Genomic DNA, 25,370 nt, shown 5'->3' with positions numbered 1-25,370 from the left:
CGCTCCTCTCCCTTTTTCCGCCTTCCTTAATTACCCAGCAGATGGGCTTTGCTGTTTGCAGACACCTGGCTGGCTTTCAGGACCAGGGCTTTGATGAGCCCAAGATTCAGGTAACCACAAATAACCAAACCGCGGAACAGGCAAATCAATCACACCCACCTGCACAAATTGAAAGCAAAGCGGGGAGTGGAATTAGCACTTCAGTACTAGGTGGCTCAGTGAGGTGAAAAAATTGGAGGTCTTACACTATCAGATCTCAAGACCTATTATAAAGCTATAGAAATAGTAACTGACAACAAGAACAGACAAACTGACCAATAAAATAGAGTCCGGAAGCATATCTACGGTAAATGGTCTCAATTTAAGTCAAAGATGCTACTGTGATGCACTGAGAAAAGGCGGTATGCCTTTTTTATAAATGATGCTGGATCAACTGAACACTCACATGCATAGAGAGGAAGAATCTTGACGCCTACCTCACATCATCCCCCGCCCCCAAAAGTCAATTCCAGGTGGATTTAAAATCTGAATGTGAAAGATAAAACATTAAAATCAAGGTAAAGAAAAATCTTCATGACCTTGAGGTAGGCAGACTTCTTAAACACATATCATACTAATGATAAAGGAAAAATTTCATCCTTGCACAACATTAAAGTTAAGAACTCCTGTTCTCAACACACCATTAGTGAATAGTCAAACCACAAAGGGAGAAAAGATCATTGCAACCTATGTAGCCAAAAAAGGACTTGTATACAGATCTACAGAGAACACCTACAAATCAGAAAAAAAAAGGGGGGGTGGGGGCAGGAGATCCAACTGAAAATAGAATTTTTGAATAGTATTTCTTACTGACTGAGCCACCCTGGTGCCTCTTGAATAGCATTTCTTAAAGAGGGGGATAAACAGGCATTTCTCAAAATAAAACAATAAACATATGGAAAAGTTCTCAATTATTAATCATCCCAGAAATGAAAACTGAAGTTGCATTGTCTCACTTTACACCTCCCCCAAATGGCTAAAATTAGAGAACTTCATATGGCACTTTCCAGACCTGTTTGACATTATCTACTACAACTAAAATAACATGTAGCCTGTGACCCAGCAATTCTATCCCTAGGTGTCTTGTCTACTGAACAGCAAGGTATACACATACTCACCAAAAGACACGTTCAAAAATGTTTATAGCATCTCTCTTAACAACAGCCCCAAAGGAAGAACCCAACTGTCCATCAGTGGAAGAGAGATAAACTCTGTAGAATACTATACAGTAATAACAACTACCTCTATTCTCAACAAGATGCATGATTCTCACAAATACAATGTTGAGTGAGAGAAGCTGAACACAAACAGGCACATCCTATATACTTCCACTTATTTGGAATTCCAGAAACAGTCTAAACATATCTATGATGTTAGAGGTAAAGATAATGGCTATCTGGGGGATGGGAATGGATGGAAAGGGAGCTCAGAGGGGGCTCCAGATACAAGTAATAATCTATTTCTTTATCCAGGTGTTGGCTATATTGATGGATCTATTTTATAAAAGTTAACTGTCCTTCATTCATAAAAACTAATTGGTTTGTGCACAGCTCTTCTTATATATTCTACTCCAGTCAAAATGTCTTAAAAATTGTGCCATGTTGTATATATTTTATGTCACTTTCATCCCCCTAAGAAAGAACTATATTGGCAAGTCTGTAGGATTCTAAGTGCAGCAGCCTTAAGAATGATTTTCTAGGGGTGCCTGGGTGGCTCAGCCGGTTAAGGGTCTAACTTCGGCTCAGGTCATGATCTCAGGGTTTGCGAGTTCAAGCCCTGCGTTGGACTCTGTGCCGACAGCTCAGAGCCTGCTTCAGATTTTATCTCCCCTCCCTCTCTGCCCCTCCTCCGCTCATGCTGTCTCTCAAAACTAAATACACGTTTAAAAATTTAAAAAAACAACAACAAAGAATGAGTTTCTATATTTTCCTCATAGACGTTTTTGTGGGTTGGTCTTTATCTTCCCTACCTCATGAAAGGCACACACTTTATGCTTTTGTTGAATTTTCCCAAAATGTTCAGCGCAGTGAATGTCAAACAGACCAGCTGGTATATTTCTAAACTGAATGATTGGAAATACATTGACTGACTTTCTACTGTTCTGAAGTATCACTGAAAACAGTGATCAAACTATCAAACTTGTGTTGAATTTTCTTGATTTTCAAAATTTCCTGAGCACCTACTACATGTAAAGTTTATACCTTGTGGCACATCATAGGGAGGTAGCAAAAGAAAGACTAGACAATTCACACCTAGAGAGCCTTGGGCAAGTCACTGCTCCCCTCAGTTTCTCCATTTCCTCGCGAGTGAGTGAGTGAATCCATGTGAGGAGTCAAGGAAATAAAAAATGTGAAAGTGTCTGGCATATAGTAGTTATCATTAATTATACTCTGATTCATGACAGAGTCTATGTCTTCCCAAAACCCCTGTGAGGTGGGAAGCATCTTATCCCCATTTATATGAGAGGAAACAGACTCAGAAAGGTTAAGTAACCTCAACCACACATTCATTCAACAAATATTTGTTGCATGCCTACTATGTGCCAAGATCCATAGCCACTAGTGAGAGGCGAGTCAGAATCTGAATCAGGTGATTTCACTTCAGGTCCAGTGGTGTTTCCACCACACAACTCCTTTCACACTTGTATCCCCAGTGCCCAGCTCACAGTAAGTGCTTAATACATTAACGGCTGGATCATAGTATTTTTAACATACAGTTGACCTTTGAGCAACATGGGTTTGAACTGTGCAGGTCCACTTACAGGAGGATTTTTTTTTTGATAAATACAGTACTTAAGTGTATTTTCTCTTCCTTGTGATTTTCTTAATGTTTTCTTTTCTCTAGCTTATTCTCTAGTTTATTGTACATACAACATAGCATTTAATACACGCAACATACAAAATATATGTTAATTGACTAATGTAAGGAAAGGCTTCCTGTCAACCATAGGTTATTAGTAGTTAAGTTTTTAGAGAGTCAAAAATTGTATGCAGGGGCACCTGGGTGACTCAGTTGGTTGAGCGACCAACTCTTGATTTCGGCTCAGGTCCTGATCTCACATTTTGTGAGAACGAGCCCCGTGTTCTATCAGAGCAGAGCCTACTTGGGATTCTCTGTCCTCTCTCTGCCTGTCCCCTGCTCATGCACATGCGTTCTCTCTCTGTGTCTCTCTCTTTCTAAATAAATAAACTTAAAAAAATTTTATGCAAAGTTTCAACTGCACTGAGGTCAGCACCCTTAAACCCTGCACCATTTAAGGGACAATGGTAATTTTTTGATTAGGTAGCACTGAAAAATACATATAAGGGCAGACAGTGAAAAGTCTCCCTCTTCACTCTGTCTCCCATCTGCCCAGTCCCCCTCCCATCAGAGGTAACAATTGCTATTAATATCATGTATGCCTAGAAGAGTTTCTCTAAGTGTGTGTGTCACCCCCTACCCCTACACAGAAAGTCACATACTATACCATAGTTCTACGCTTTGCTGCTGGGTTTTTTTTTAAACCTAACAGTGAGTGTATCTTGGAGATTTCCCGTATTAGTGCATGGTACTCCTTTGAAGAGATGTGCGGTAATTTATTTTATCAGTGCCATATTCATGGATGTTTAGGTTGTTTCCAACCCTTTCTTATTACAAACAATACTTCCATGAATAATCTTGGATATATGTCATTGGTATGTGCAAGTGTATCTGTAAGAGAAATTTCCAGAGGAAACATTACTGAGCCAAAGAGTATCTGCTTTCGTAGTTCTCATAAGTAATGCCAAATTGCCTCCCGTTGGCATCATAGCAATTTATGCCCCCCCAGCAATGTAAGGAAATGCCTATTTTCCCCCTATGCTGGGCTAAAGGTATCATTAAACTTTTGAATTTTTGTCAACCTGATAAATGTGAATTTTAGTGCAATTTTAATTTGCATTTCTCTTATAAGTGAGGCTGCTGCTCATCTTTTCATGTTCAGTAGCCATTTATTTTTCCTTTTTGGAGTCTGTCTCCCACTTTTCTATCCATTTGTAGGTCCTTTTATGATCAATGTTCTACTACTTCCTTCTGTATTAGCTCTCTGTGGTATGAGCTGCAAATTGTTTTTCAGTGGTGATATTAAAGAAGAGGTGATATATGCAAAGCAGTGTTATTTTAGGAAGCTCATTCTGGAAACCATGCAGAATGAAGCAGAGAAGTGAGAGCAAGATACCCTATTAGGAAGCTATGGCAATTGGGGCGCCTGGGTGGATCAATTGGTTAAGCGCCCAACTTTAGCTCAAGTCATGATCTCACAGTTCGTGAGTTTCAGCCCCGCATCAGGCTCCGTGCGGACAGCCTGGAGCCTGGAGCCTGAAGCCTGTTCCGGATTCTCTGTCTCCCTCTCTCTCTGCCCCTCCCCTGCTTGCACTCTGTCTCAAAAAATGAATTAATGTTTAAAAAAAAATTAAAAAGGAGGCTATGGCAATTGTCACATGACAAGGTTCTTGAAAAGGCTGGTGGCAGTGGGGATGGAAGGACCAAAATGGACGAAGTTATCACCAAGAAATAATTAGCAAGAGTTAATAATTAGCAATGATAACAGGAGTTACAATTGGGTTAGGAGTAACTACTAGCCAAATACTGTGCTTTAAGGCTTTACAAGCCTTAAGCCATGAACTAGTACGATTATCACCCCCATTTCACAAATGAGGAAAGTGAATTTCAGCAGCTAAGCAACCCACCCACATTTGTACTAGATGTAGGTTGCAGCACCAAGGCTAACTCCAAGTCCATCTGACCCCAGCTGCCTGGCAGGTGGAGGAAAATGATCAAAGGTCTGAAGTCCAAGTGCCCAAGTAATGCCTGTCTTGATGACAGATGTAGAGGCCAGAACACAGCTGCTTCTGCTAGAGAGCAGAAGCATGATCACTTTTAGGTACACTGAGCGTTTTTCAAAGCCTCTCATGTACCTGATCACTCTTCCCACAATGCCTGTGAGTCAAAGAGGATAGTAGTATCCCTATTTTACTGATAAGAAGACTGAGGCACCCTGAAATTAAATGGCCAATCCCAGTTCAGATGTCCTATTCTCTGGGAAAACTTCCCAGAAACCCAGAACAGGCTCTCCATCAGTACGTGACTTATAGTCCCCTCTCCTTGGAATTTGTTACAGTTCATAGTCACACATTTATTTTTGTTATTTCTGTTTAACATCTGTTGTTCTATAGACCCTAAGATCCACGTCTGGATTTACTTTTGTTCCTAGTTTGGGGCCTGGCACATTATTGGCAGTTGGCACATAGTGAATGAATGAATGAATGAATGAACTCTAGACCCTTTGCCCTTCCATTTTGTACAAATGATAAAGCTTCCTCATAAGCTAAATAAATATAATGCCATGGATGCAAGCTGTGCTATGAACAATTTTCAGATTCAGATTTCTTCAAGTGCACAGCTAGCTTCCACATTAATGTTTAAACAGTAAAGCTCTGGGCTAACGAGACTCATAAAAAAAACAACATAACCATAAGTGATACGGAGTTATCTTCTGGACAGTGCAGAAGGCTTTGTCAGGGAGCACTCAACCTAGAGTGGATCCCTCCCTGCCACCAAGTAATTTGTGGATCCCCACCCCCTATAGGACATCACTAGTTAAGAGGCTGCTGGGGCTGGCATTGGGTAAAATGTATTTTAAGGAAAAATAACTCCTAAAATTCCAGCTTTGCCCAGCCTTAAGTGGCAAAAACTAAGGAACAACAGCTGTTTAAGCTATAACCAATAAAGAGCAAACAGAAAATCTGAACTTGAACAACTGCAGATAGAGAGACAGAATTCCCTGATGTTATATATAATAAACCACCAACACACAGAGCTGGCATATCTGACACGCACTTAAGCGGCAAGTACTGTAGTATTTTCAGAAGTCTCACCATCCAGGTTCCGGCTCCATGAAAAGCTGACCATGGACTCGTGTCATGGAAATCCCCAGTCTACCACGCAGGGGAGTGAACTCAGTTCCCAAAAGATCTGTGTGAGGACTGCCAAGTCAGTCATTGGCTACAGAAGTCATTGTAGGGGGGCCATGGCTGCACAGACCCTCAAATACTCACGGGATGAGTGAGGGAATGAAAATGAGATGCAGTTCTTGACAACAGAGGCTCATTTTCAATACAAGGTACACCTTGACCAGATGGTCTACAGCTGAACTACATTTCAGGTCCTACCTCATTACCAAAGTCTGGACACTTGTTCCATAGTTACTTTCTTAATTTAATGACCAGGTCTGAATGAATTAGCTTCTCCACTTATTTAACAATTGAAAGAGAATGCACGAAAATATCTCTGGATAATTCTGGAAATCCAGATGATTTTAATTTCCTTTTTTACCCAGCTCTCCTTTATAGGTGTTCCGTTTCTAGCAAATACGTATTATTTTCATTACAAACAATGTCACTTGGGACACTTGGGTGGCTCAGTCAGGTAAGGGTCTGACTTCAGTTCGGGTCATGATCTCATGGTCCATGAGTTCAAGCCCCAAAATGGAGCTCTGTGCTGGTGGTGCCTGCTTGGGATTCTCTCTCTCTCCCTCTCTCTCTCTCTGCCCCTTCCCCACTTGTGCTTGCTCGCGCGCTCTCTCTCTCTCTTTCTCTCTCAAAATAAATAAACTTAAAAAAATAAATAAGTAAATAAGTAAGTAAATAAGTAAATAAATATGTTACCTAGATAGGGTGCCTGGGTGGTTCAGTTGGTTAAGATTCCAGCTCTTGGTTTCAGATAGCATAGCATAGATAGACACAGAGAGAAGGACTGGATCAGCTGAGGCCCCTGTGCTGTGGAACACAGAGAAGAGAGAGCTGAAAAGTACTGGGGACAGACTGTTGATGCTGGTGAAGTTGTGGAGAAGGAAGAGTTTGGGAAAAGAAATGCTTCACTATGGAATGAAGAAAGAGAAAACACATGCACAGAAAACTTAGTGCAATGGTCACTTGGCTGCCATCTTGAATCACGATGGGAAGGGGCTTAGTGTAGACGCTGCAGGTTGCCCCAGCATGGGGTGGAGGGGAGCCCTGCAGCATTGCCTAGTGCAGCAGAAAGAACCTGGAAAGTTGTAGAAAATTAAGGGAACTACACAGGAAGAGCCAGGCTGAAAGAAAAGTGTGACTTGCTTAGATGTGCTAATTCAACCTTTGATAGCAAAGTTGGCCTCCCAGATAAGTGGGCTTCAGCCCAATAGAATGGTTTGTGGGATATTGGTAGGACTCACTCACCATCTTTAAAAGAGAAAAATCTTCCTAACAATGTTATCAGTTAAAATGCTAAGATTAGCTGCCCGTTCCTTTGTGTTGAGCACCAACTTCTCTCTACAGTTCTCTGTTCTGTAAAACAATGTTAATCCTTAATGGATGACCTAACAGAACACTGCCTCTGAATGTGTCCTTTGCCCCGCGACTATCCTTCTGAGAATCTGTCCTACAGAAATACTCACTCACCTGTCCACACTAAGACATTCACAGCAGCACTGTTCACAGCTTAAATAAAAACGTGTTTATCTGTAGAGAAATGACTGCACTGTGCGACTGATAAGAATGAGGTAATTCTATAGGGACTGATACAGAAACGGATCTGAAACATCATAAAGTGAAAAAGCAAGTTGCACCATTAATGTAAAAAGAACAAACATATATTAGTGTGGGGTGATGTGTCTACATGGGCAAAATGTCTGAAAGAATTTTCTCCCATCAAACTGAGAGGTAAAATTGACAGGTGGCAGGAGAGGACTTTGCTTTGTCCTTCATGTTCTTCCAGACTGTTTCAGTTTCTTCCTTGAGCACTGACTGCTTTCATAATTAATAACTTACATAGTGCCTTCTATGTGCTAGGTACCATTCTAAGAGCTTTATGTATGTTAACTCATTGAATTCTGGCAACGATCTTATGAGGTGGCACTATTCTTAGCCCTTTTTATGGATGAGGACACAGTTCCTGCCCAGGCCACACAGTGATACGGAAAGGCGCCGAGCTTTGAACCCAGGCCATGTGGCTAAGGCTTGTGCTCTGAATCACTAGGTTATAATAACTTACAAAAAGGATATAAGCAAACAAATAGCAAGTGCATTTACAGTCAGACACATCTGCATTTGAATCCCAGGTTTGGCGGATTGGCTACGTGATTCTGGGCAAATGGCTTACTTACATGTCAGTTTCCTCATCTGTAAAATGGGGGTGATGGTCACAGACCTCATGACACTGCTGTGAGGACTGCAAAAAATACGGTCGGTGCCTGGCACTTAGTGAGCACTTGATAAATAGAGACTATTTCCTCTGTTGAGATTAAATTATGAGCTCTTTGATGAATATTAATTTAATTGGCTATTTTCTTTTTTTTTAATGTTTTATTTATTTCTGAGAGAGGGGGAGAGAGAGAGAGAGAGAGAGACAGCGTGAGCAGGGAAGGGTCAGAGAGAGGGGGAGACACAGAATCTGAAACAGGCTCCAGGCTCTGAGCCAGCTGTCAGCACAGAGCCTAATGCGGGGCTCGAACCCACAAACTGTAAGATCATGACCTGAGCTGAAGTCGGCTGCCTAATTGACTGAGCCACCCAGGCGCCCCTAATTGGCTGTTTTCTTGATTGGCTGTCTGGAAGCATCTGATACTTGCAGGGTAAACAGAGAAGGGGGACTTGGGAATAAGGAGGAATTGGCTCAGATGCAGAATGTGGAAAGCACTGAATTAACCCTTCACTTTTTGTACAGTTTTGCCTAAAGCCAGGGCAGTTAAGAAAATAAAATGAATAATTCTTATATGGGTTTTTAAATCACTCAGGGGTAAAATATTATCCTCCCCATTTTTTGAATGAGGGTAGTGAGGTTCAGGGGTTTGTCCAAGGGCAAATTAAGTAGCAGAACAACAGAACTGAACCAATTAAACAACAGAGCCAGGACCGACACATTTATGTGTCACAAGGACACATGAGAAATTTATTTTCTCATTCCACAATCCCTGCTCTTTCCTGGGCTCCCACTGCCTAGGTGGGTGTGGGGATGTCATGGCTGGGAGGTGGTGACCATAGTGTCTCAGGAGGAAAGGCTATAGAAATGATGACAGTATGGAATGTTCCATCAGTTCATCAGTTCATAAGCTGCCACAGCTGTGTGGGGACAATGGCCTCCTCCCCACCTCAGAGCTAAAGTTGATTCATTGGTTAAGTGTCACAGACCCCCGCCCTATGGGGTCCACACAGCTCAAGGTCAGATTACACTATCCCTTTCTCTCCATTGTTTAAGGTGCTTATCAAAAACTGTAGTTATCATTCTACAAAACAGGACACAAGCCATCCTGGCAGACACTGGTGGCCTCAGCAGGCAGGTGGGTGCTGAGAGGCGGTGGGAGGGTTCATTGTGGAGGCTTGCTCAAGGCTCTCAGCTTAGCAATCTCTTGCCTCTGCCTGATTCTTCCTCATTTTAGACTCAAGAGTCAGTCAGGAGCCAAGGAAGGACACTCTGTTTGTGAGGTTCCAATGGTGCCACCCACTTTTCAAGCTCAGTCAATCCCGGCCAGGTACGGGTTATGACCATTCTCCAGAGGGAAGACATGGCAACTGGAAACAGATCGGAAAGATGCAGAATTCTCGGCCTTTTTTCCAAAAAGACATAAGTGTTGTAGAACTCACTCCCAGGTGAGTGCCAGGGGTATGCAGTCCCAGGGCCTGATTCCACAACTTTCTCTTTCACTCAGGACACCCTTTGCTGGCCCAAATGTGGATAATTGTTAGAGCTGGGATTCATTACACTATTTTCTTTACTTGTGTGTATGCTTGAAAAATACCTTAATGAACAGTTAAAATTCAAATTTTAAAAAGCCATTTGGAATGCAAGTGCCTAGAGAGGGGGCAAGATGGCGGAGAAGTAAGGAGCTCCGTACTTGCACTCGCGCCCATACATCACACGGAAAAGATCTGAAGCCATTGGAAACCTTACAAAACCTGAGAGATTGGGAGAAAAAGGACGCAGAATCCACCGAGAAAGCCTTCTAACGGCTACCTCAAGAAACAAGCCAGAGTATACAGCCCCTNACCATTATAGAAAAACAAGAAGCTGACAAAAAAAGAGACAAACTGATCCAGGAACAGGAAAGAAGAATTGGAATGCAAGTGCCTAAAAGTGATATTAAGGTAGAGACAATCTTGTGTCTGCCAGGTGACTCTTTAAATACATTATTTACAATCCGTAGTACCGCATTATCAGTAATGAAGTGCTTGCCACACACCTCAATACCCAAGTGCAAGGGCAGCTGGGATAGCAAGCTGGAGGGCTGGGCGAGGTCAGCAATTTGGTCCTTTCCTCATTGGTTCCTTCTTCACATAAACCCCTCCCTCCCAAACACACACACACACACACACACACACTCAGTTGGTGTGGGGCACTCCTCGTGGGTGGTGGCCATTTGGAACTCCTTTGAACGGGGTACCAAGATTACCAAAAGATAAGGACACGGTCAAGCATGCCTAGAATTGGTAGAGGTGTCTGCCACGAGGGGCAGAGAACCCAAGGCTCTGTGGGAGGAAATGCAGTCTGAATTCAAATTTGTAGCTATGTTCACCAGTCTTGGACTAAGAGCTTTACACATCATCTTGGTCAATCCCTTCAGCAACTCAGGTGAAGATTAAGCCCATTATATAGATGAAAAAACAGAGGCCGAGTAACCAGCCAAGTTCACATAGCGAAGATGTGGAGGCCCCTCAACTGGACTTCCTGATTCCACTGTCCACATCTCCTCCCAGTGTGAACCCCTATTTCTCATAATGAGTGGGGGAGTTTGGGTTGAGTTGCCTTAGAATGGCATGAAATGGCAAAGTGACTCTTAAAAGAAGTAAGCCAACTAGGTTAACTCAGTGCCTGGCACTTGGTAGCCATTCAGTAGATATCTGTGAACTGGACTTTTGAACAGCCCTTCAGGTACAAGGTGGGGGTAGGGGGAGTTTCCAGAGAGTTGGGGATCACTCCCCATACACTTGCATTTCCCCCATGGCAGGAAACCACATAGAAGGGTCACAGGTGTGAACTGTGAAGTCCTGGGGCCGCCCCCACCTCCTACTTGGTCCTCAGAGCTCTCCCTATCCACCGGGGGTCTGGGAGCAGGAGCCTCCTTGGGGGGGCTTGTCGGAAATGCTGAATCTCTGCTTGGTGTCAAATTTCCATTCCACCCCAGACCAGCTGACTCAAAACCCACATTTCACTATGGTGACTGTGTATAAAGGCCCTGCCCTGGCTCAGCAACCTTCCTACAGGGGGACCGTGCCAGTCATCTTCCTCGTCATCCCCAGGCAGCCTGAGGAAGATTCCTGTTTCCTGTTGTCGACTTAGTGGGGCTGAGCTGCTGCCCTATTCTCCTCCTGCCCAAAGGACCCGTCTAAATGAGAGGGGGAGGCAGATTTCTTGGTTGTCAGCGTTTCCAGGAAGTTCAAACGCCCGTGCGCTCCCCATGTGACCTCATCTGTCTGCGTTTCGGGGCTTCTGAACTTGGAAGGCATTAGAAGAACTCTGCTTCACGGGGTGACCAGGCAGTGACAAATACACCACATGGAAGGAAATAAGTGAATAATCCTCGCATATTCTGAAGTGAGTCACATTGGCCTCTCTTAAACAGGGCCCTCCAGATGATTAGACTTGTGGTTTCTGTTTCTTTATTCAGGGTATGTTATTAATGAACACCTAGAGAGTGTCCCTGAAAGTACTAGGTGCCAGGGACAGCAGACCAGGTAGTCCCTGGCCTTGAAGCATGTATACAGTGATAATACCACCTCTGGCAACAAAGTGAGAATAGAGGACAGGTAAGAAGCCTCTGTAAACATGGACTGCAGTGATTCTGGTAACTCCTGGAGACAGAAACTACTCAACAGTACCTCCAGAGCCCCGTACTCCCTGTACTCTCCCTCTCCAGTCCCTCGCTCTGGGTTCTCCACGCAGACTGCAGCCGACAGTGATCCACAGTGACTGGCTCTGCCAGTTGCTCGAGCATCTATGCCTGGCACTCTGTGCTTTGCCTGTCCAATCTGTACAGCAGCACCTGGAGGCAGACATTACACCCATTTTACAGGAGAAGAAATTGAGTATCAGGGAAGTTAAGTTGCCCAAGGTCACATGTCTAGAAAGCATCAGAGGACTAGAACACAGATCTGACAGGGATTCTAAAGCCCATGTGTCTCCTTCCACACCTGGCTGCTTCAACCTCACTCACCTGCCTCCTTGAGGACTTTCAGGTGAGGAATGTACACCGGATTGGGCAGCGGTGGTTGTCGTACTGGTGGCTGTCGCCTCCACTTGTGTATCTATCTATCAGCTGCCAGCTCTGGGACCCAGAGATGCCCTGCTTGAATCACCACGGGGTGAAAAGAGGAAACCCTCCAGCCCTGGGAGGGTTATCTAAGCCTATAAAATTTCAGGGATGGTGTAAACTCCTCCTTAGAATGGCCTTTTAGCTTTTTATTGGCTCTGTTTGGAAATAGAGATGAGGTAACTTAATAAAGCCACTCTGTGTTTTGAAACCCAGCGACAAGTTTCGGCCATTTTCTCTTGGGACCCTCCAGGATGACAGCCAGACAACAGGAAGAGGAAGAGAGGCAGAGGAGTGGATCCGACTTTCAACCACCCCCCATTTTACAGACGAGACAGTTCTTCTGAGGAGAGACGATCCAAACCCACATCCACAAATGATTCAGCGACTAGTGTTCCAGGCACACTCTCCAGTCTTCCCCACCAGGACCAGAAGCGGGATATGGTACAGTTCTGTCATACAGGAAAGAAAGGGGAACCCTTGCTCACCATCCAAAATAAGCCCTCTGGGCATGGCTTCTCTCCACCCTCTTCAGGGACCTCCTACCTGGTCTGTCTCTCTCTGCTTTCTTCCCAGGGTGTCTTCCAAACCTTTCCTCTATCCATTCCTCTTCAAATCCCCCCTTCTTCACCCTGATATCAATGCTCCCCAGTTTGCCTGATCCTAAGAATCACCTGGGGAACTTGACCATGCACATTTCCAGGCTCCTCTCCTAGAGGTCCAGGCAGAGACCTGGAGAGATGGTGTTTAACAAGACTCCATGTGTCCTTACGATCACGCATGTCTGGGACACCCTGGACTATACCCTCCCTGTTGTCGGACACCCCTCCAAATCTCGCCCGGAGCTGGCTCGTGCTCAAAGCCACCTACTGCTGTCCTGCGACAATACCCCCAGGGCTCCAGTGTCAAAGCACACTGACCTCCCAACTCCAGTGACCTGCGCCTGCGCTCCGTCGCACCCACCAGGTCCCACCTGCCGTACCACCTCTCTCCTTTCGTTCACCCGCCGCTCTGCGGTTTCTGCACTGAAAGTGCCCTCTGTGAGGCTGATAACAGCCCGCACGGTGCATGACCCAGCAGACACGATTCAGACATTGCGTTATTGACCTTTCTGTTACATTTGACATTGGTGACCACTTCCTCCCTCGTGAATCTTTCCACTCCCTTGACGTCCAGGACACCGTTTTCCCCTGGTTTCCCTGCCTCTCCAGCCCCTCTTCCTTGTGGGTCCCCTTTCTCCAGACACCCTGAACGTGCACGTACCCAGGTCCTGAACTCAGCTCACTCTCTGGTTATCACACACACTCCACAGTTTCACTGCAACCTGCCTCCCGAGCTACCGTTTCACATCCAAATGGTCTGCTAAACGTTGATTGTGGGGCAGCTTTGGCTCAAAACCAGCACATCCCAAACCCAAGTCACCCCAAAGCCAGTCCCCTTCTCTTTTCTTCCATATGTCAGGCTGCTTGCCTGAGCTGGAACCCTGGGAGCCGCCCTGGGTCCCCATCTCCCTTCATCACCACCCCACACAAAGGCACACACGCAGCGAACTACACACCAAGTCGTGGGGACTGTATGCCTCAGCAGTGCTCAAATCCATGCCCTCCTCTCCTTCCCCAACTGCCACTCCAGTAGAGGCCCTCCTCTTCTGTCACCTGGACTCTGTCACCTTAGCCTCCTGGCTGGTCTCCCGCCCCTCCATCGTGCCCTTCTCTAACCGGCCTTGCACCCAGCCGCCTGAGTGATGCTTCTAAAATGTGGGCCTGGTCCCATCTCTCCACCACTTAAAAGCCCTCAAGAGCTTCTTGCCGCCCGCAAGTTAAAGTCCAAACTCCTCAGGATGGCTCCCCTGCACTCCTCATTTGTCCCACGTCTCCACGTCATTGCTCAGTTTCCCTCCTCCTTCATCCAACTGCATCCCCCCACCCCCCTCAGCGCAGGCATCACATTCCCCACAACTTCTTTGCTGCCTCTGTACAGCTGGGCCAGTGCCCCTCAAACGTGTTCCTAGAACACCCTACATTTACCACATCACCTGGGCAAATTCAGCTATTAACTGGGGAGAAAGCTTGAGGATCGTTTTACAGGTTTACAGCATCTCTCCACCCCTAGTCGCCACCGCAGTGACCAAGGCCTGGCTCTTCCGTGCACCCATGGCTGTGTCTGAAGTCAATTCTCCCCTCCTTCTGCCTTTCAGAGTACAGCACAAGGACCACCCAGGGATCGGCCCACCTCTCTCTCTGTTCCTCAAAGGGAGGGGCCTCTCCTGGCTATTGGCAAAGCTACCAGAAACTTGGCTTTGAACCATTCGTGTCTAACAGGTGGTCCGGATATTCTGGCAGAGACTGTGGGTTTAAAGAGAGGGAGAGATGGCATCATAAAGCGCCATGTTTTCAGACCACCCTGAACCCTCGGGACCAGTCACTGGTGAAGGAGCACCATCCTGTGGAGTCCAGGTGGGAGAGAGGACACTGGTCCACATGCTTGTCCCCTCAGGAATCCTGGGAAGTCAGAGCAGGCCTTTAGGAAGGCCATTTCCAAGCGAACCTGCCAGATCTCTGGGAGGGATGGTGAAAAGCTAAGACCGCTGCTAGAGCCCCTAGGGCTTCAGGGTGTATACTACCGTAGCGGAAGGAGACGCTGCCCTCAGCCTCTTCAGGAGCTCCGTGGATAGGCAAGGTAATCACACTCTGTAGGAGATGGGGTAAATCTCCACCTAGGCCTAGACTGATCCATAATGTCATGAAGGTTATTGTTGAATTGGACTCTTTGGAGCCCTTCAAATGTCCTCTCACCCAGCCCTAGTACTAACGGATCACAAACTCTTTCAAAGAGGGGCTGGAAAAGCTGACAGTGCCAGGCTATCTTTTGTAACCCATCAATAGCTGGCCATGCTATAGGAAGGGAAATGGAGACAGGAGCAATAAGTTCAGAATAGGCAGCAGAAACAGCATGGCCGATCCAGACCATTAAAGCAGAGAATGGAAAATCGGGCTGTCATGCACAGTTGTGCAGGTTGTTCACTGCAACAGGTTGCTCGGCTGAAGGAGTAAATGGAGGCGGAAATCTAGCTTGTGTACCCATTTCCCAGGCTCTTTGTCCTGGTGCAGAACTGCATTTGCTGGAAAGAAGAGGTGCCTGTTTCTAAATCGCAAAAAGGTACCATTTGGGATTGTTGTGACTTTGAGGGAGAAGACGTTGGCAGCAGCAATGAGAAAAGCTTATACGAATGAAAGAGAAAGCCAGGATCTGGCAGAAGATGGCAAGGGCTTTGAGAGCCCCAGGAACCTAACAGGAGGAGGCTCAGAATGTCAGCCTATTGATATGCTGCCCAGACCCAGGTCCTCCCTAGCACCCCCTTTACCAATATCCAGCTCCCTCCTAGCCTACCCCCAGCCGTCCAAAGTCTCCATGGCCAGAGGAAAGAAGGCCAGTCTATCCATGACTGTGGCTCCTAGTCACCTAAACATTCCTGAATGGGGTGGAGGATCCCCGGCAAAGAGAGGCAGTCCCCCTAAGCCCACCCTGTGACTACCACCAATCTTGGCTATTACCAGAGACCTCAGAGCTAGGCCACCAGCCTGTGGCTGAATGAAGAGAGAAAGGGCTGTTGAGTTTCCCTCTTTGTTCCTTTTCTATTTATAGCCTTACCTTAATAGCATCCACTCCTGGTGACAGCTCACAGGTTCTAACCTGCCAGGAGCACTTCTAGAAAGATTATAGCCTTGTTCAGAAAGCTAACAGCACAGAACATAAAGGAACCTGGGGATAGTCTCCTGCCTTTTTTGCTTGGAACTGAAGATGGACAGGCAGTGGAGGACACTTTAAGGCACAGATGTACAGGAGAGGTGAGGGGAGGGGTAGCTAGCTTTTCTGAGCCCCTACTTTGTGCTGTGAGCAGCTGATTATATTTAACTCTCCAAAACCCCTGTAAAATAAGTATCATTATTTCCATTTTACAGATGAAGAAGCAAAACCTCAGAGAGAAGAAGTACCCTTGGCCAGCTGGTAAGCAGTAGGGCTCTGATTTGAATTTTCTGGTCTTTCTGGCTCAGACATAGGGGGTTTTTTTAACCCAAAGTATGTCACCTGCAAGGTATCTCCCTTGGGGAGAGAGAAACTCAAAATAGTGAAAAGGAACAGAAAAAGCTTACAGGGTTTTGGTTCAGCAACTGAAGCCAATCTCCCTACTATCTTCTCCCAACCCGCTCATACTTCCACGGCATCCTCAGAGGAAAATGACACTCCTTGCTCCCCCCACCCCACCCCTAAGGGTTTTTATTCAGGTGAAATAATTGTATTAAAGCTGCACCTTGTGGTGGGGAGGGAGGGTGAGTAGAAGAACTCATGAGCTGATTGAATGTGAGCCAGCAAGGGAGAAACTTCTTTCCCTCCGGCCAGCTTCTCAACCCACTGCGCAACCAAAGCATCACCTCTCAGGGAATAACTGCCAAGACCCACAGCTTGGTTAATAAAATGCAAGAGCAGGAAGGGGCTGTAAATAATAACAACAACGTTTACCTGGTGCTTTTTATGTAATAGCCAAGCACCGTTCCAGGGATGGGATATTATAGAGATGCATTTAATACACACACACACACACACACACACACACACACACACACACACACACAGTACAAATGGGGAAACTGAGACCCAGAAAGGTAACAGAACGTGCCCCAAGTTCCTCAGCTCTTAGGAAAGGGACTTGGAATCAAGTTCACACAGCCTGGCTCCTAGATGCTTCCCTGCCTCTCAAAGGTCATCTCACTGCCCCCTCTGCCCCCGCAAAGGCAGAGTTGGGCAAGGTGCTGAGTCTTCTGGCTGGGACCCAGGGCTCATGTCACAGCTCAGGGGTTTGGCACACTCCAGACTCCAGGAGGGTGCTAATTGCACTTCACTCAGTTCAGATTTCAGACCCCACCTGAAACTAGAAGATTCTTAAATACCTATTTATTTGTCTGACATCTGTCCTCTGCTGGGATTATCGAAGGCTAACTAGAACTTCCATTGGATTCTTCCCATTTCCCCTCAGCAGACAGATATGAACAGAAGCCAGAGGAATGGTGGCACCTCGCACCTCACACACCAGCAGGGCTTGGCAACGACTCTATGTACTCCCCGCAAGGCCAGCAAATATTTTGATAATCTTTCCCCTACAGGATTCTCCTGTGGAGAACACATGGACGCAGTCGGGAGTGATCTTTCAGCAGATTCCACAGGAAGAAACACATCAGTGGAGGGCACTGACTCTCCAGGACTCTGGGGAAGGGAAGCAGGTTTNGAGTGGGAGGCAGAGGGGGTGGGGGTTAAAAGTGTAGCCTTCAAGTCAAACCTGGGCTTGACGAATGGCCTCGCTGCTTGAGGCTGTGCAACCTCCAACAAACCACTTCACCCTCTCTGGACCTCAGGTTCTGCACCAGAAAATGGGGATAATAGAGGAGTACTCACCTCTTGGACTGGCCCCAGAGAATTAGACACAATAACATTAGCAAAGCATTGATCGCAGGGTCCGGCACGTGTGTGCGCTGAGTCACCACACACACACACAACTGTCACTGTGAGCTCCTTCACTTTCCTCGAACACAAGCTCACGGGGTATGTTCTCTGCTGCCACTGGTCCCCTTTACTGAGCCTCCTTTAGGGAACCTGAGGCCCCACGTCTGACCCAAAATGTGCCTTCGGGAGGAGAAGGAGAACCCTGAAACACTGTGCCGCGTGGCCACAAGTTCCTTCTGCTGGCGCAGAAGTTCCAGGGCCCATGCCGGCCGACAGCCAACTCCCCACACATGTCAGGTCAGCTGGGCAATGAGAAAAGCCCCACAGACTCCTAGCATGGGACATTTCTTCGCAGAGCCATATAATTTTGAAAAAGATAAAAAAAAACATTTATAAAACGAGGAATAATATAAAGCCAATGGGACAAAAAAGACTCAGTGGTACTCAGTACCGAATGGCACAGGGTAGAGTGTAGGCTGGGCAGGACCTCAGGCGCATGTCTGACAGGGTGCCTCTCCCCCACCCCTGCAACCTTCATGCCCACTTTCTGGCCCCACCCCCAGGGCCTCTTTCAGAAGCTGAATTTGATATCTACAGGCTGCACAGGATACAGAGGATGGCCCTGGGGCCCAGTAGGCTCCTAGTGACTCAAGGTCAGGCAGCGGAACCCTGAGGCACAAGAGCCACTTCCTGTGGCCCTGAGCCACCAGTCATACCTGCCTGATGGCCACTTTCTCCTCTGAGGGCACCTGAGTCACCCGCAGGGGCAGGGCGGGACCTGGTCCAGAGAAGGGGGCTGGGGGAATGTTGCAGAAGAGCCCAGGCCACGCACAACCTATGGTTTGCAATGGGTAGAGCGGACACACTGCTTATCCACAGAAGAAACCTAACCCTCCTGGAAAGGTACCGATCCACCCCACCTGAACTTGAGCAGAGACATTCTCCTATCAGAAGGTCTTGGGGCGAGCAAACAGATCCTGGTACATATCCCGCCCCCTCCCCAACATCCCCATGCATATCCACCCCACTGCCACAGATCCCTCCTGAAGCCCAATATTTTCTTTAAATGATCCAAGAATCCTGTTTGGTGTTATGGGGGGAAAACGTGTGTCTAGGTGTAGGGGTGTATGTGCGGGGGTGGGAATTCACGTAGGGAGGGAGAACGCTGACAAGAAATCCAAGCACATGAGCCGGAAAGAAGTCTTAAAAACAGCTGCAGCCCGACTGTCTCCTCTCTATGACCCCAACTTATCAGCTCAGGCCCGGGGTCAGAGGGGGTCAGAAAGCCGACCTAGTTCCCACACCTGAGCAGGGGAAGTGGCTATTGTGGCAACTAGGTCCTGCAGTAAGTCTGTGGAGTCCTGGGCTCAGACCCAGATCCTGTATGGTGGGGACAGCAGTGGGCCCTGTCCCTAATTTGACTGTGCCACGCCAGTCCCAGAGGCTCTTCCGAAGGCAGGCATGAAGCCAGAACACTTCATTAAGACTGGACGTCAGATAACAGCCCCGGCTTCCTGGAAACCTCACAGCGGCCAGTGGCACAGAGCCCACCAGGTCCCAGCCCTCCCCGGAGCTCTGGGCATCGGATTTCAGTGCGCTTCCGCTTCAGCTACTCCCACGGGAAGGAGAGGGCAAGCTCCCACCTTGTTTTTAATTTCAGGAATACAGCCATCACCCATACTCGTGGTTTCACAATAGTCAGAGTGGTAGCTACCCACACTCTTCAGACACTGCAGACATGATGCTGGTCAAGCCCCAAACCGTGACTCTGGAAATAGACAAATAGGCCCAGGAGACCAGTAAAGGGACCCCACTCTCTGCTGTGGTAACGGATGAGAACACAGGTATAGAGAAATAGACACGCATAATCAAAGTCACATAGCCAGTGAGAAGGCAGAGCTGGATTTTAATTGGGCACCATAGCCGCGGAGCACTTAGCCACTACTGCACTCTGTCTCTGCAAAGAGATGAGGGCCATGCCCTAAATGCCCTGTGAGGAGTCGGGACCCCATCTGGGTGTGACCGGAAGTCACTGTGTTTCTAGGCAGGAGAGTGACCTGATCTATGACACTTTTTTGGTAATGTTTAGTTATTTATCCAGAGAGAGAGAAAGCATGAGGTAGGGAGGGGCAGAGAGAGAGGGTGAGAGAGAATCCCAAGCAGTCTCCACTATCAATGGGCAGCCTGGTGTGAGACTCCATCTCACGAACTGTGAGATCATGACCTGAGCCAAAATCAAGAGTCAGAAGCTTAACGGACAGAGCCACCCAGGCGCCTCTATTGGACTTTTAAGTGACTGATCTGCTCATGGTGGGGAGAATAGATTGCAGAAGATCAAGTCAGAGACTACATCGTTAATCCAGGCAATAACATTATTGTGACTGTGACTAGCATACCAGCAACTCTTTGTTTTTACTTTTAAAGCCTATCAGACATTGTGCTTTTATTTTTTGTGGTTTATCTACAAAGACTTTGACAGCGAAAACAATACATCTTTTCTTTCCTTAAAAAAAAAAAGAAAAGAAAAAACCCCTCCAAAACTCAATAGACATACCTCAAAAAATAATTTAGGACTGGAAGGCCGTTTTTGCCAGTATTACCTAATTCCATTATAAAACATCTTTTCTATAGTCTTTAGATTGTTATCAGATGAAGCCAATGATCTTCCCAAGCTGGGAAGTTGATTCTTGCTCCGCTCAGGGTTGTTTCAACAGCTAGGAAAAGGGGGCAGAGTCTTGACTCCAGGTGGGAACTTGGGGTGTGGGCTTACATGTGAACGAGAAGTTCAGGGGCTATACAAAATTTAAGCATCTGATCTTAAGCATTTAGGGGGGTGGGTGTTAGGACTGCAGTGATACTCCTGGCTCCCCAGACCAATTCACCTTGTGGCACTGACTTTGGACGTGGTGTCTGTGTGTTCCAGGGGCTCTTGTAAAAGAAACATACAGACAAACTGATAGACCTCCCCGGGCAAGATGCAGAAATGTTACTTCATACAACTCTCCAAGCTCCTGTAAACAATTGCCTAAGGTACTTATGTAAAATGTACCTTCTAAGGGCACCTGAGTGGCTTAGTCAGTTGTCTCTGACTTGGGCTCAGGTCATGATCTCATGGTTCCTGAGTTTGTGCCCTGCATCAGGGTCTGTGCTGACAGCTCAGAGCCTGGAGCCTGCTTCAGATTCCGTGTCTTCCTCTCTCTCTGTCTCTCTCTGCCCCTCCCAGGTTCACACTTATGCACGCTCTCTCTCAAAAATGAGTAAACATTTAAAATGCTTTTTAACAAATGCAACTTCTAACTGCCTGTAGCCTTTTGGTTCTCACTCATTAAATTCCTATTGTTTCCTCAGATCTTCTCCTTCCAGACGTGATGGGGTTGAGGGGAGCGAGAGGGCTCACCTAGCATTTCCCTTCCAGCCCAGCTACCTTCTGACTGTGGTGGCCTGTTCCAGGGTGCAGGTTCAAAGCAAGGTTCCCTGCCCTGACACCCTTCCCCAGATGTCAAGTTGTCTAACTTCTGTGTGGCTCCCTTGCCTCATCACTAAAATGAGGATAACTATTGTTAACTATTGTTCACCCCACAGTGCGTTTGTGAGTGTTTCTGTAAGTGAAACAGAACAATTATCATCATTAGCGATGACATCATATGATCATGACTGGAAGTGAAAGGGTAGGAGAGGAGGTGATCAAATCCAAAGCGCACACCCAGAGCTACGGACCCAGAGTTACCCAGGAAACAATGAACCTGGAGCCGGGGCAGGTTAGTTGGAGGAGTCTCCTAAGCACCAGGCACTGCCCCAGAAGCCACTTCATAGGCTGGATCAACACCATTCCACGGCCCCGGGCAGCTTCGGCTGGCTCAGCACTGCGCTGCGCTCCAGGGCCCAGCAGCAGGCCGGCAGCTTCCTACCTGGCTGGTGCCCGCCTCCCGAGGCTGGTTTGGCTTAAGATACAGCTGTTCCTGCGGCGGAATGCAAACCAAAGGCCTTCTGGGTTTGCTGTGAGGAAGTTCCCGGAGCTCAGGCAAGCCTGGCGCTGCCTTTCAAGGCTGGTTCTGCCGAAAAGGGAGTAACTCGGGTCACGGGCTGGTCGGACCTAGGTCTGCAGCCTCTCCTGGAATTGCCTTCGGGGCTGTAGAGCTAACACTGCCCAGACCGTCCAGATGTTTCCCTGCCCGTTGTCTGAACAGCTGACAATTTAATTCTAAATAACAGTGACTCAGGGGACGGCGGTTCCCTTTTTTGCCAGAGCAGTCTTCTGTAAATCAAGCCTTTCCCCTAGGTGGAGAAAGGTCTTTGCTTTTCAACAGACAGAGCAGGAGGCAAGCAAAGTGTTGTGATTAGGAGCACAGATGTGCAGTCAGAGTATCTGCATCCAGAGGTGGCTCCACCACTGACAAAGTGGTGTGACCTTGGACAAGTTATTAACCTCTCTGTGCCACAAGTTCCCCACCTGCAAAAGGGGAATAATAGTAGCACTTATTTTATAGGGTTGTGATGAGGGTTGAGTTTAGAGCTATGCCTGACTCATAGTAGGTGCTTCTTCTATCAGTGTTTGCTAAATAAATGTCCAATCATGGAGAAATGGTTCTGTCAAATCTATATAACAGAATACTACACAGCCACTAAAGTCTCTATCATAAAAGAATAGCAATGTGGAAATATATTCATGATCTATTATTAGGTGAAACAGTAGACTCTACGACAAACTACAGGGTAAGCATTATTGAAAAAAATAAAATAAATCTAAATACACTGAAAAAGGTACTAAAATGCACCAAAAGAGTGTTTTTCTATCTTCCAAAATTTCTGTGTTCTCTGTGTTACTGTAGTAATAAAAAAAATAAGAGAACAAGAAAAGTTATTCGGTAATACAATATAGGAACAATTATTTAAGTGTAGTAGATGTGCATAATACAGATTAAATGATCCTGCTTTAAAATGATAATGATGCTGATGATGAGTGTTGCCTGGGTGGCTCAGTCCTTTAAGGATCCAACACTTGATTTCAGCTCAGGTCATTGTCTCTCGGTTCACGGGTTCAAGCCCTGAGTCGGGCTCTGCACTGGCAATGCGGAGCCTGCTTCGATTTCTCTCTCTCCTTCTCTCTCTGCCCCTCCCCTGCTGGCATGCTCTCTCTCAAAATAAATAAATAAACTTAAAAAAAAAAAAGATGATGAAGATGACAATGATGATAATATCGGTTATAACAGTCCCTAGCCTAGATCATTCAGAGCTGAGGCGGAGAAGTGACCACGACCACGTGCGTTAACGGTTAGCAAAATGTTATCATCAAAAAGAAAAAATAACACTACATGCTTATATGGCTATGACATACTATTGTGCTTCTGGGAATAATCAAAAGCTAATCACACCAACACGGCCAGATTTAAAGCTCACCTAGGCAATAGGTGACCCACATCTCTAAAATAAACAAAAAAACAAATGACCATGTGTAAAAGCAGTGAATTGAGAGTGCTTGGCAAGGTGGTGACTGAAGGGGGTGTCATGCAAGCTGCATGCACGGACAGGATGGGGCGTGGTGGGGGAGCGTTCCTCCAGCCATTGAGTCAGAGGTTTCAAGAAGGAAATGGAACTTCAGGCTGCTAAAATAAAGGAAGGAGATAAGCATCTCCTTTTACTGCTCACTTGTGTAGAACTCAAATGGAGAAAAAGAATAAGTCAAGAACTACGCCTGAACCATGACCTTCAGTAATGAGCAGACTTCTGTACTCTGTCACCAAGCCACTTCTCACCCTGCTCCAGGGTTTTACAAAAAACGATGAAGACCCCAAACACGCTGCACGTGGGCTGGGACCGATGGGGCTAACGTGAAATTGGGCCCTTGGTGTGACAGAGAACAAACAGGTAGTAGGAAGATTCCCCAAACCACTTTAACCTCACCTACACCTGCCTCCCCTGGTTTTGCCTGGTGTTCCTGGTAACACTAATAGTCTCACACACCCTTTCCCCAGACACAACCAACTGCGGGCCCTTCGCAAGCTGTCATGATCTTGTTCATGTCCGTACATTTAGCCCATAAACTCACTCCCCAGCATCCTGTTACCCTCAGAAGACACGAAGAGCTTTGAAATGAAAAAATACTAATTGCAAATTCTGAAATGGGCTGGCTGAATGAAACTTTTGACTGACAGACACTGGTTTCTGTTCCTACTTTGTTGTTACCACCAAAGTTCCCCATATTACTTACCTACTCACAGAGCACATTGATATCCACATGGAAAGAATCATCCCAGCAATCCCCCAAACACCTGAACTGGCTGGAATTGTTTCTTTTTCCAAAGAAGCCTGGGGTCCTGGCGTTGCCTGGGCCCCTCCCAGGCCTGTGCCCAGTGCCAGGCCAGGACGAGGCTGGCAGGCTATTTTTCAGCAAGAGCCAACAGTGATTAGAATACCCAGGTGCTTTCTGTTGATGCTTGTGGGTGAGCGACGACTAAGCTTCAGGTTCATAAAAACAAAATTGGTATCAGGAGGAGAATTGATTACACATTTGAAGAAGGCAATGAAAAGAATCACTCCAAGTGCCACAATAAGCTGAAAAAAAGTCCTCATTGTGTTCAGAGAAGGGAGGGCCAGAGAGCCCAGATGAAGTCAGTGCTTTTCCCTTCCAAGAGCATTTGGCTCAAAGCCACACAGAAGAAAGGAACAAGGGGGTGTCCACAGGTGACCTCTCCAGCACATGTGATAACAGCAGGCCTTCCTGGAGGAGGGGATGTCTCTCTCATCCCTTCATCTGCTTTCTGACCCCAAGAGTTGGAGAGGCTACGTTGATTTATAGCCTCATTTCTTTCTCCTTCTTTCCGATCCTCTCAGTCCGCGGTCTGTTCAAAGCACGCTCAAGGGAGAGAGAGGCCAATGAGTGTGCCTAACCGGGGAGAGTTTTGAGCAAGCACTGACATTCTGACACAAACTTTGCTTTCAAACGCCCCCCCACCCCGCGCTTTAGTGGAACAGTGCTGCGGTGTGGGCAGGTGTTTACAGGCTCCCCTCCCCGCCCCCCCCCCCCCAGCACAGAGCCCTTTCTTAGCATAGGTGGCCCTGATAAGGAGGTCTTCGACTACTGGCATCAGATTAGGATTGACAGTGCTGAGTGCTCAAAGGCAGCCCTCCTCTCCCTTAGAATGGCAAGAAGGGGGGATACCTCCTGGACTAGACATGGAAAGAGAAAAAAGATGGCAGTTTAGATACGAAAGCTGTTGTGTGTGTGTTTTTTAATTCTATTTCTCATTTATAGAGTTTAGACTGGAGGAAAAAATTCTTTATCTGATCAATGCACCCCCTCCTCTGTAAGGACCAGAGTTTTGCTCCTATAACATAATCTCTGTGGAATCTATTTCCCTGATGGAACATCATATAGTTCTTTCACATCTCTATCTCAAATGTATGTTTTTTAAAACAAGAAAAAATAACGTTAACTTTCTATAGTCAAGTCACAAAATGAACAGATCTATCTGTACAATGCTCTGTTTTGATAACAAAACTTTGCTTTCTCTCTGCAAAGGTGTTTTGGGGAACA

At 46.6% G+C, this 25,370-nt stretch overlaps 1 protein-coding gene across 1 annotated transcript in view; it reads right to left on the bottom strand.

Moving 5' to 3' along the window:
- BCAR3 (BCAR3 adaptor protein, NSP family member) overlaps window positions 1–25,370 on the bottom strand; it is a 205,764-nt gene that overhangs the window by 117,610 nt on the left and 62,784 nt on the right. The gene's annotated exons all lie outside the window — the stretch shown is intronic.

This window comes from Crocuta crocuta, unplaced genomic scaffold, assembly GCF_008692635.1.
Source record: "Crocuta crocuta isolate KB4526 unplaced genomic scaffold, BGI_CrCroc_1.0 scaffold48, whole genome shotgun sequence".
NCBI lineage: Eukaryota > Metazoa > Chordata > Mammalia > Carnivora > Hyaenidae > Crocuta > Crocuta crocuta.
Note: the sequence above shows the minus strand (reverse complement) of the source record. Positions and strands in the feature narration are given on the sequence as shown.